This window comes from Pinus tabuliformis, chromosome 3_1 (assembly GCF_031772625.1).
Source record: "Pinus tabuliformis cultivar Carrire ecotype Pingquan chromosome 3_1, CPIR1, whole genome shotgun sequence".
Taxonomy (NCBI): domain Eukaryota; kingdom Viridiplantae; phylum Streptophyta; class Pinopsida; order Pinales; family Pinaceae; genus Pinus; species Pinus tabuliformis.
Genome location: NC_142301.1, coordinates 557,313,759 through 557,326,889, shown reverse-complemented (window position 1 = coordinate 557,326,889; position 13,131 = coordinate 557,313,759). Strand labels below are relative to the sequence as shown.

General features: G+C 38.0%; 1 pseudogene; it reads left to right on the top strand.

Annotated features, from left to right (window-relative positions):
* The first annotated feature begins 1,907 nt into the window (after window positions 1–1,907).
* On the top strand, window positions 1,908–11,393 carry LOC149188214 (ribonuclease 1-like; annotated as a pseudogene).
* The last annotated feature ends 1,738 nt before the right edge of the window (window positions 11,394–13,131 follow it).

Below are 13,131 nucleotides of genomic sequence, written 5' to 3'. Positions count from 1 at the left end.
AGTTTGAAGACCCCGGATCTAGTTTCATCCATCCGGGTTGCGATATATATTCAGGAAATATAAATACATTTGTTATGTACATCATTGCAGCAAATGATCATCCTACTCAAAGGATGATAATTTCAGCAGAGAATTATCAAGGATGATAATTTCAGCAGAGAATTATCATTCTACCATCAGACGATCGTCTGTTCTATGTACCAAAATGAATTTATAAAGCTGAGCATGGGAATGCCTGCCTCAGCTAGATCATGAAAGGAGAATGAAAAATAATGTATTGTATTGTACTTTGTTACAGGGCACCTCTCAGCGATTGAATGAACTTCGGATCCTCCTGATAAAGCATTTCACCCGATAAACGACCTCATACTTTAGGGGGCAACTGTTATAGACATTTTTGTGCCTTACAACATGAAGCATGAAATGTCAATAATATAAGGGATCCAAAGTCCCTAAACATGTTGTTCCTACCCCTAGAGGAACAAGGTCAGCAAACCACAGCACTGAAAATTAGTTCTCCACCTGAAAACACTCAAAAACAAGCTATTTCTGGATCATGTCAACTGCTCCACTGAGCATCTGCGCTGAATGTCAACTGCTCCACTCTGTACCTGCGCTGAATGTCAAATCTAATGAAGGCTACCTGCGCTGGGCGAGATTGGCCAAGTGGCACAGTCATTCTGCAAGGTGTCCATTGCCCAGGAAGCTTCCAAACTGACACTTGGGTCAAGGAATTCGCCTTGTGATGAGTAAGAGGGTCTTGATCTCCAAGTGGAAGCAAGAATCTCCAAGTGGACTCAAGAACTGAAGTATAACTGAAGTGGGAGAGGACACTAGTCAGCTTCATGCCAAGCTCAAGCTAACTCATCCTTTCTCCAAATCTCCTATATATAGAGCTCTCTCATGAGGTCTAGGGAGGCGGGAATTTTGTGAATGTAAGGAAGTGCTGTTGGTTTGTGCATAGAACTATTGGGTGATTTCTTTGAAGGAGGTGAAGAGGAGATTTCTTTCTGCTGGGAGGTGTTGCTGGATTGGGCCTCTTATGGTTGTAACACTCTCAGAACTTTACTTCTTCCATTAATAAAGCTTTTGAGGTTCTTCTATATGCATGTGTCTCTATGGCGAATTGATGCTTGTATATTTGATTTATTCTAATCCTTGAATCAATTATGGATGTATGCTTCTTGTAGTTTCCCTTTCTTGTGCTTTTGCAGGATCTTTGTGTAGCTGGGCCAGTGAAAGAGCAAGGAGCTGGGAGCAAGCAGCAAAGAGGGAAGATTGGATCAACCATTAGCGGAAGACAACGGTTAGTGGATCCCTTTCTCCTCTCTCTTACATCTCATAAAGAAGTAATCTTGAGTAGCTTTGTATTTAGTTGTTGCTGAGGTACTATCACCCTTTGAGTGGGATAGGGTCATTCCGTATTGGATACTTTTCCCTACAACAGGCGGCTATGACCCTACCAGACCCTCCAACCACCCCGCATAAATGTTAACACACATGTATTAATGGGGGTGGGCACAGGTCACCTCCAGTGGACCTAGCCCACACCTCGATACCCCTCAACTTACAACATCACATGGAATACGGGAACGGCGAGGGTCGAACCCGCCCGGCCCCCAAGCGGGCGACTGCAAAAACATTATGCGTTCAAACTTAAACCTTATACGACTAGTAAATACGTGCGGGGATTATGGGACGGGCTGCCCAATGCGGACCCGACCCCCCATTCTCATATATGTTTTGTTTTTAAAATATATCATGCTGAAAAAAATAGGAGGGGTGGGGTTTGACCACCCAACCCCTCCTCAACCAATTAACCTCATTAACTTTGCACCAAACGAATTTCTTGGGTAATCTGCACGAGAAAATTTAAAATAACCCAATTTTCTCAGTGCATGGGGGAGATGGAGGAACCGGGAGCGGCCATGCATTTCGAGGTAGTAATTTTTAATTATATTTTGGAACCGTGAATTTTGCAGGAGGGCTGAATTTTTACTTTCTTAGAATTTGACAAATTTTATATGGATTCAACACCTCTCGTCGCCATGAGCGCAATGGCACAGTCCATTTCTCCATTAGAGTTCTAGATTTTTCAGCCATTTTTCAGTATGGACGTGGAACCATGATTGCTGTAAAAGCAGGGAGCAGAACCATGAGCCTTGAAGTTTTCTCAAGGAGGTAAAATTTTGCCATGAAGGAATATAGTCAACTTTATACCTTTTTTTCATGGTTTTTCACAGGGATCTAAATGGCGAGGTAAGAGTTGAATGTTTCCCGTCCACCCATGGCGCAAAATCTTTGAGGAATCTAGGGGGAATCTAAAAGACTCCTTGAGCCCTAGATTCTCAACTTCTCAGAATTCAGATTTTGGACAGTTTATTTTGCACTACTCGATGCCACAAATCTAATGGTGCATTCAGATTTCTCATTCTCTCACTTCATTTTCTAGCCACTTTTCTAAGTGCCAGTGCAAATGTCCACAATCATGTGCAAGCAGTCATTTTCATGCGATCGATGCCATGAGATTGATGGTCCGAATAGCTTCAGTAGTTTGACATCCACTTCTTCATATGGCCCCTAGTTTTGAGGTATATGATGTGTTCATGTACTTCTTCTTTATGCATTGTGTTGCACAAGTCCTTGCTTGATGTTTGATCTGGGATCCTGTTTCTTACTCATTTTTATGATTCCTACTTAATGTGACGCATAATCGCCTATGTGATGTACTTGTTGTCATGACTCATCATGTTGTCTTGTGAGATCCCTTTGTTGTATGTTGATGGGATACTCATGTGTCACCATGCATGTTTGTTTTGAGATCCCTTTTATGCCATGTTGGCTGGATGCTCATCGTGCATGAGTTTTGTGTCATGCTGATAGGAGTCTTTTGACTGAGAGTTCCTATAGTTGAACATCTCTTAGAGCCACTCCTGTGTGAGGGAATTTTCCTTGTATGATCACGACATCATATCTTGTGTACATCATCACTATTGACAACACTTAATGCAGTGGCCTACACCATCTTGACACTGGGGCCTGGAGACATAGTCCCTCCTAGACGAACTCCATTATCAATGCTTTTGTTTTTATGTTGTTGATGTTTGACATGTTCCTCTTCATTATAGCATGTAGATGTATTCATTAATGTTCTTTTAAAAATGCAATTTAACACATCACGAAAGTAAAAGGTCTTGGAAGGGTCCTTCATCACACTTGGACTTGGATCAAGTGGTATCAGAGCGGTCTTTGCGTTGATGTAAATTGCAGTGTGGACAAGGGAACATGCAGCAACAGAGGATGAAAAAGCAATGTATGAGACCATGCTCAACATTTCCAAAAGAGTGGAAATAATGTATGAAAATCTACATAAAGAGAAAGAGGAAAAGGAGTGATTTTAGCTTGAGTTGCGAGCCACAGAAGAGGGCCTAGAAGAACTGAAGCAAAAAAAATATAATCTTCAAACAGAGAACGCTAAATTGAAGATGCACCTACATGAAGAGAAAGAGGAAAAAAAAAGTTTTCTATGACAGCTGCAAGCAAAGGACAAGGCGTTGGAAAAGCTACAGCATGACCCATGTGAGGTAAAATGTAATTCTACGAATTCATGTATATTTCTTGATGATTATTTCGATGTTTTTGAAAATCACACCACAAAAATTGGCTCCAAACTATTGAAGAAAATGGGGTATGAAGGAAAAGGCTTGGGCATTAATGGCCAAGTCATTGTCAACCCCATCAAAGTAGAGGAATTACCATGTTGAACAGGACTTGGGTATGACAGAAAGGAAGTTGGGGAATGCGCCACAATAGTTAGTGAACCACCAACAATGGATGATGAGAAACCCTCATTAGTTCTTTCCAAATCGAAAGAGGAGGTAAAAGATGTTGATTTCCTTTTGGTTTCATCTTCACATAGTATGACTTCTGATGGAGATGTGGAGATCCCAATTACAGGGACAAACATGAGGCTCCTTACCAGGATGAGGCCCGAAGACGAAGAAGAACTTGGTGTTAATAACCAAGGCACAACTCAACCTTTGGAGGTTGTGCACACACATCGATTTCCAGGTTCGAGATACACTAAAGGAGAGTGCTCAAAGGTGTCAGAGTCGTCCGAGACATCGTTGAAATCGTCAAGGAAAGAGAATGATGAGAACACATCCCCATCATCCCACGGTAGTGCCCATTGAGGGGAAAGAGCTGAGGCAAGCTCTCATCACCACACTGACGTCAGAGACAACAAGGGAAGCTATAACCACTTTCGATCATCGAATGTTCATTTCGATTATGATCATGTTGTTAATAATGAACGTAAAACATGCCATTGAAAAACATGAACCTTTTGTGGATTAAATAACCATATATTTTCTAAGTGTTGGAAAAGAATGGCAACACACAAAAGGATGAGGCATGAAAAACCCTCTCAACAACATGTAAGGAAATAGGTTAAGCAAATCTAGAGGAAGAAGATGTATTGTAGTTATTGGGATAGAAGTGGCCATCAAAAAGTCACTTGTTGGAGGCTCCATCCAGAGAAGCGCCTTAAAGACAAAGCGTCGATGCGTGAACCAGGTGAAGCAGTTGTTCGACAAGCAAAACCACCTCAAGGAGGTCACCCATTCACATTAATAAGTGAAAAATGGTTTCTACACATGTTTTCATTTCATGGTCATTCTTTTGTAAATCATTTGTTGCATTTTAAAATGTAAAAGTGATGATGTGTTTTCCATCACTTGTTCAGCAACAATGATGTCTGGTCATATTTTGAGTCGCATTTTACACTTTGAAAGTGATGTTATGTTTCCATCACTTGTCATAGCAATAGTGTTTGGCCTTATGTATGTAAATCATGTGTTGCAGTGATGATGTGTTTTCCATCACTTGCTAAAGAAACCATGATAGGTTGGCCTTGTTGTCGTAGCTGGGGTATCGCGTCCATCTTGTTGTAAACTTGACCACTGAGTATGTGTTATAAACTTGTGGCAAGTGTGGGACGTTTGGGTCATTAGTTGGTCATGAAATTCAAGCATGTAATGTGCAAAACAATGTACTACAGGTTGCAGAGGTTACAGGTGTCGTCTCATCGCTTAAAGCTCCAAAGAACAAAGGTGAACGAGATGGAAGCAAGACCTTTTCAGGATGCTTGTGATGCAGACAAGGTATAGAGAAGTTGCATATTATTTTCATGCTTTTGGAGGATCAAAAGCTCCTCAGTGGGGAGGATTGATCTAAGTGGCTTTAGAGAGACACATAGGACAAAGAGGGCTTATAAACGCCGAAAAATCAATGTGCATAGAGTAACTTCGACCTAGGACCAGAGCGTAGACCTCGTCGTCCTGATTGCAGAGATGCAAACGGTTTGTCAATCTGAGATCGTACGAGAGAGAATAGGCCAGTAAGAGTTTTTGTCAAAGTTGGGCTATGGGCTAGGTTTAAGTGTCCTACAATTTGACCAACCCCAAGGCATGAAACCTAGCTCCTGAAATCAGTCGAAATTGCAGCCTCATTAATTTTCCCAGTAACCCTTATTTTCTAAAGATTTTAGAAACACCTCTATTTTATAAAAAGTCAAAAAAAAAATTATAAATGAGGTGGCCTGCCACCACCCCCACCACGCCAAAGCTACATAACAAAATGTGTTATTAAAAGGCCGAAGGGCACTGAACCCACCGACCTAACCCCAACCATCTAACAAAACCAACATTTAAATGGGTCGGCGGCCATGACCCCTCTGGACCCTCCAACCACCTCGCATAAATGTTAACACACTTGTATTAATGGGGGTGGCCACGGGCCACCTCCGACGGACCTGACCCATACCTCGATACCCCTCAACATACACCATCACATCGAATATGGGACCAGCGGAGGTCGAACCTGCCCGGACCACATGGCCGGCCCCAAAAACATTATGCGTTCAAACTTAAACCTTATATGACCAGTAAATACTTGTGGGGATTATTGGGTGGGCCACCCAATGTGGACTTGACCCCCCATTCTCATATATGTTTTGTTTCTAAAATCTATCATGTGGAAAAAAATAGGAGGGGCAAAGTTTGACCATCGAAACCCTCCTCAACCAATTAACCTCATTACCACTGAAAAAAACAAATTTCTTGCGTAATCCACCCGAGAAACTTTAAAAGAACCCAATTTTCTCAGTTCAGGGGGGAGATGGAGGAAATAGGAGTGGACATGCATTTTGAGGCAGTAATTTTTAATTATTTTTTGGAACCATGAATTTTGTAGGAGCGCTGAATTTTCACTTTGTCATAATTTGACAAATTTTATATGGATTCAACACCTCTTGTCGACACGAATGCAATGGCATTGTCTGTTTCTCTATCATAGTTATGCATTTTTCTCCCATTTTTCAGTATGGACGTGGAACCATGATCACTGTAAAAACAGGGAGCGAAACCATGAGCCTTGAAATTTCCTGAGGTAAAATTTTTCCATGACGGAATATAGTCAAGTTTATACTTGTTTTTCATGGTTTTCCATAGGGATCGCAATGGCGAGGTCAGATTTTCCATTTGAGTTGCAGATTTCCAGTCCACCCATGGAGCAGAATCTTTGAGGAATCTAGGGGGAATCTAAAAGATTCCTTGAGCCCCAGATTCTCAACTTCTCAGAATTTAGATTTTGGATAGTCGATTTTGCACTACTCGACACCAAAAATATGATGGTGCATTCAGATTTCTGATTCTCTCATTTCATTTTCTAACCACTTTTCTAAGTGCTAGTGCAAATGTCCACACTCATGTGCGACTAATCATTTTCATGTGACCAATGTAGTGAGATCAATGGTCCGAACAGCGTCAGCAGTTTGACATCCGCTTCTTCAAATGGCCCTTGGTTGTGAGGTATATGATGTGTTCATGTACTTCTTCTTTATGCATTGTGCTGCATAATTCCTTGCTTGATGTTTGATGTGGGATCCTGTTTCTTACTCATTTTTATGATTCCTGCTTGATGTGACTCGGAATCGCCTATGTGATGTACTTGTTGCCATGACTCATCATGTTGTGTTGGGAGATACCTTTTTTGTATGTTGATGGGATACTCATGTGTCGCCATGCATGATTGTTTTGAGATCGCTTTTATGCCATGTTGGTGGGATGCTCATCGTGCATGAGTTTTATGTCATACTGATAGGAGTCTTTTGACTAAAAGTTCCTGTAGTGGAACATCTCTTAGATCCACTCCTGTGTGAGGGCATCTTCCTTGTATGATCGCGACATCATCTCCTGTGTACATCATCACTATTGACATCACTTAATGTAGCAGCCTACACCATCTTGACACCGGGGCCTACAGACATAGTCTCTCCTGTACGAACCCCATTATCAATGCTTTTGTTTTTATGTTGTTGATGATTGACATTTTCCTCTTCTTTACAACATGCAGATGTATTCATTAATGTTATTTTAAAAATTCAATTTAACACATCACAAAAGTAAAAGGTATTGGAAGGGTCCTTTGTCACAGCCAGACCTGGATCACATCAATAATATATTTATAAAATAAATTAAGAAAACATTGCGGACTCACAAAAATGCATGCATGCTTGTCTATCTTTCGAACCATTTTCTAAACCAATTTCCTGTTTTCATAAGATCGGAATCTCAGGAATGATGAACTTCTTTAACTAATGCAAACACCCATTGCCATGATAACATACCATGATATTGTTCACATGGTTCAATCCGTGGCTTCGCCCAATCAAGATAGTTTGAAATGTATACTGGATCCCACTCTCAAACAACTATATCAAAAATCACAATTCTTTAATAAATATTAGTTACGATGGTAAACATTAATAATTTTTTAAAGAATTAAAAATAAATAAGTTTGATAGAGAAAAAAATGAAAATTCTTATAAGTATTATAAAGTGTCTTATGAATCTCCATATTGAATATTTAATCACCTCTTCCGTTTGTCATTTACCTTTACCCAATAGGTGTTCCCCCTCAAATTTTCTTATGGAGTTCACATCCCAAATGCAATCCACATGCATACTTTCTACTAATATAGGAATATACTATCTAATATACACCATGGATTGATATTCCATATATCTTTCCACCATAGAACCATGAGGACATGCTCTTCCTCTAACCAAAACCTTTAATGATTTCAAGTGCCTCTCCACCATCCACAATGACATTGTGTGTATAGGACCACACAATTCAATATATTCAATTTGGTGTACGAGCTAGTGTTCTTGCGCATTGAAAATTGCGAGAGGTAGATACTTTTTCATTTCACATATTAACCGAGGAATTTCTCTCTTTCAATGTTTTATATGTTCTTTATGTATTTATTTCAATGAAAACCATCTACAGATGATGCAAGCATATACCATGTTTCAACAAAATATAATATGTTATATGGCAAGTAAAGCACATGTCATTATGTTGATAAAAAACAAATGGAAGAAACACTTGGCATATAAATCACTAGTCAGCTAAAATATTTTACAAGATCATATATAACTTATTTGACGTCATTGTCGAAGTTGTCTTAGAGATATAGAGGTAGAGCATAAATGAAAAATCAAAATAATTTTCTATTTGTTTAATCCAAAATAGACCTCTTCACCCAAAAGATATGCAAGGGAAATAACATTTCCCATCATTGAATCCTAGTTGTTTACTTTGCCATCTAATGCATCTTGACATTCTTCCGAACCATAAAATAATTATATAAAACAAAATTTGATTTTCCCTCAGAAAAAAGGCCTTATATCCTTTCAGAATTACTGTAGCTATAGAAAATGTGTTGCAATATCTCTTACATGTGGGATATTTATAAATTTATTTATCGTCACAGTTGTGACATTAATTGACTAGTCAGAGTCAAAGATGAACATCAAACAAATGGTCAAATTGACGTCAAAATGAAAAAAAATCATCTTTCATCGCAATTACAACTACATAGGATATTCATCACAATTGCAACTCCTAAAATAAGTGGTCACAATTGCGACCAACATAATTTTTAGTCAGAATTACGATGACCTATAAAGCGTGTGTCATAAATCTAAGTGCATACAAATTGGGCATCAGAATCGCAACAAACATAAGGATTTTACATATTTTGTTTTGAAAAGTTGACATTTTCTTGTAATTTGTTATAGTACGAGCCATATTGTCAAACCATGTTATTATAATTTAGTCATACATGTAGTAGTGGTTGAAAGCCATGGAAGGAACATTGGAAACTAGTAAAGAGGGTTTGCACGTATCTTCATTTCACTATTAATTATGGATTTTGCTACCAAGGAAGGGAAGAAATGTATGGAGTGTTAAGCATAAATGGCTTTGTGTGTGTGTGTGTATGGAAAATAGCATTGGAAATGTCTTTGAGTGTAGAATAATACCATACGATCCATGTTGACATGACTTCTTTGACATCAAAAACCATCATTTAAGGTATCAAAATGACCCTGAAGGTTTTCAAAACCTAATTCTCCAAATTGGGGCTTATTTTTCAAATAACCATGTAAGTGGATTCTTTCAATTTTTTGTATTCTAAAATGTTTGAGATGAATGAAAAATAATATAATGACGCGATAAAAATAAAAATACTTTCAGCTAAAACATAAATAAAAAATATTAAAATATAAAACATCATAGAGACACATGCTCTCTCTCTATAATAAATTGTAAGTAAAGGTGTTCAGTTTTGGCTAACGCACATGGTGTTTGAACCTAAAATGTAAAAAACATAACACATTACTATCAAGGAAATTACCAATTGAACTAATTCTAATGGTCATAAATAAACATGAATTTTAAGTAATGACTATGAAGCATATTTAACTATAAAATATTACATATAAAATTGATAAGAATATATTCCTAAAAAAATATGAAATCCTAACCTATAACATATTGCCAAATATATTTTATAAATTTTTGTATATTCCAATTAACATATATATTTAAGAAATAAGAAAACACAATCGTTAGAAATATATAAACACACTATAAGTTATTGTTTTAAAAGGTTTTAATTTCTAAAAAAAGAAATATGTCCAATCTATTGTGTATATAAATTAAAAAGGAAAAATAATTAAATAATTACACCGTAAGGCATTCCGTTTGAGATAAACTCCCTTTATTGTCTATCTGTCACTCTTAAATACCGTTAGATTATATGTTAGACGATTGAGAAAATTTGAACCGTTCGATCACAAAAGGAAGAGGAAGCAAAAACTATTTTCAGCGGTTGATTAGCATGGTCGATTTCTGGCATAGCTAGGGTTCATGTCACAGGGTTCTGCTTCAGTATTCTTTCTCGTAGTGTATGTTAATGGAAATCAATTGCTTGTAAATGTAGTGGCCTGGTTCATACTGTGATACTCGTAGAGGATGCTGTTACCCTCGCACAGGAAAGCCTGCTTCCGACTTTTCCATTCATGGTCTCTGGCCCAATTACAGCGACGGGAAATGGCCACAGTTCTGTGATTCTTCTAGAGAATTCGATTACTCAAAGGTGCTGCTCACTCTATACTTTTGACTTATATGATCATGGCCGGATTTTATGTATTGTGAGAGAATTTGCAGATTTCAGATCTGAAGGAAGAGCTGAACAAATATTGGGATTCTTTAAGCTGTCCTAGCAGTGATGGACACAAATTCTGGGGGTACAAAGGCACAAACGGGAGAAGCACGGCACTTTCTCTCTCAATCTTGATGAGCATTCATACTTTGAGTCGGCTCTTTCCTTGAGAGAAAATATGGACATTCTCGGGGCGCTTAAATAAGTAGGTGATCAAATACGAGGAGACCGCTGCCAAATTAATTCTTTCATACAAAATTAGTATTTAGATTTGTAATAGTAATTGGTAGCTTGTTTACAGGTATTAAACCTGACAGAAGAGAATACAGTTTGAGGAATATCAAAGAAGCCATTAGAGAAAGCATTGGACAACTGCCAAGAATCGAATGCAACAGAAGCGAGGAGGGAGAGCATCAACTATATCAGTTGTATGTATGTGTTGATAAATGGGACGCTTTCACTGTTATTGAATGCCCCTTTTACCCGCACAACAATTGCCCTTCCATGCTTGTATTTCCTCCTTTCTGGGACAACGATCACAAGATCCAAGAAGCTTTCACAAGCGAAAACAATACTAATGGAACAGAGGATCATTAGCTCTCCACAGTGAGCATTTCTTTCATCTGTCAAATTTTTTGAGCTAAAGTGGTTTTTGATTTTTTTTTTTTTTTTTTAATTTTTTCCAACCTTCTGCTCAGACCTTTCTTGTCTTGAGCATTTAAGAAAAATATAAATTCAATATGCAGGGATTATGTTTAAAAAATTGTAGGTTTAAATGTAATTGTTTAGTGTTCAATAACTAAAGATTTGTCCACGAACAGCTCACGGTAGAGATTGGAAAATTGGGTAGGTTTCGAGCGGTTTCAGTAAAATTCTGCTCCCCGGTTTCGATTCCTGGTCTGAGTTTGATAGAGGTTTCATAGTTAAGGTTTCTTGTACATATTGGCCTTCTTTTTTGGATTATAGTTTTGTTTTGTTGGGCGTAAACATGAGTGCATTGAAAGAGGGGACCAACATCTCCTCCTTCAAAAACATTGTTGCAAGTTCCCTTTCAAGTTCAATCAGATATGATAAACCAAGAGTTTCATCCCCTGTTTTTGGGGTGCAATGGCAAACCAGTTTGCTTTAGGATTCCTAAAGCTCCTCAAAACCCTACTTTTATACTTCCACCCAAATGTCTAGAGGATCATCGTAGACGAATGAAAGCCTTGCTTTCATTGACCTTGCTTTCATTTGTAAATTGATTGGCAGTTGGCCTATAGACAAAGAACTAAAATACCACAGCTTTTGTATTGGTCAATGTTCATTGTTGCAACTTTAGCAGCCATTGTAACCAGTCAAGCATTGATTACAACAACATTCTCAATCATAAAACAGTCCATGGCTCTTAGCTGCTTCCCTCGAGCTTATTTTCCACCACAGGGATGAAAAATGTTGCCTTATTTCATATCATAATGTACTGATATTCAGTATATAATGAAAATTCTAAGCATTTACCATGTTTTAAATATGCATTCATTTTTAAATTTATGGTAGAAAGCACTGGACAACTGCCAAGAATCGAATGCAACAGAAGCGAGGAGGGAGAGCATCAACTATATCAGGTGTATGTATGTGTTGATAAATGGGATGCTTTCACTGTTATCGAATGCCCCTTTTACCCACACAGCAATTGCCCTTCCATGCTTGTATTTCCTCCTTTCTGGGACAACGATTACAAGATCCAAGAAGCTTTCACAAGCGAAAACAATACTAATGGAACAGAGGATAATTAGCTCTCCATAGTGAGCATTTCTTTCATCTGTCAAATTTTTAGGGACAGGGTTTGTTCAGTCAGGTCGGCCCCTTGATTACTCAAAACTGTCATTGAGAAGAATTGAACAAAGAAGCGATCCATCGCACTAATTATGGAAACAGAGTCCAGGAGGTTTCTAGGCCATGGCAAGTTATGACATGGTCATTTTGACAGCCTGTTTGTTGTTTCAACCTTCCAATTTGAGCTATTTTCTGAAGTGATCAGAGACAGGGCGAGTAAGGTTAGGGTTTTATTCTATGTGTTTTCTCGCTTCTCGAAAATTTACAAAAAAGATCAATATTTTAAACATTTAGACGATAATGCACTGCTTCAAGGAATTGCAGAAAATTGTGTTTGTATTGGTCATAGTTTATGTATAGTTAAATTCTAGACTCGAATTCTGAAAGGATTTCGCAGAGAAACCAGATTATTTTGATCTTGTTTAAAGAAGTTTTTTATTTTTTCAATTTTTTCCTTCCAATACTTTTTAAATCACTCAAGGCTAAAGTGGTTTTTGAATTTTTTTTTTAATTTTTTCCAACCTTCTGCTCAGACCTTTCTTGCCTTGAGCATTTAAGAAAAATATAAATTCAATATGCAGGGATTATGTTTAAAAAATTGTAGGTTTAAACGTAATTGTTTAGTGTTCAATAACTAAAGATTTGTCCACGAACAACTCATGGTAGAGATTGGAGAATTGGGTAGGTTTTGAGTGGTTTCAGTAAAATTTTGCTCCCCGGTTTCGATTCCTGGTCTGAGTTTG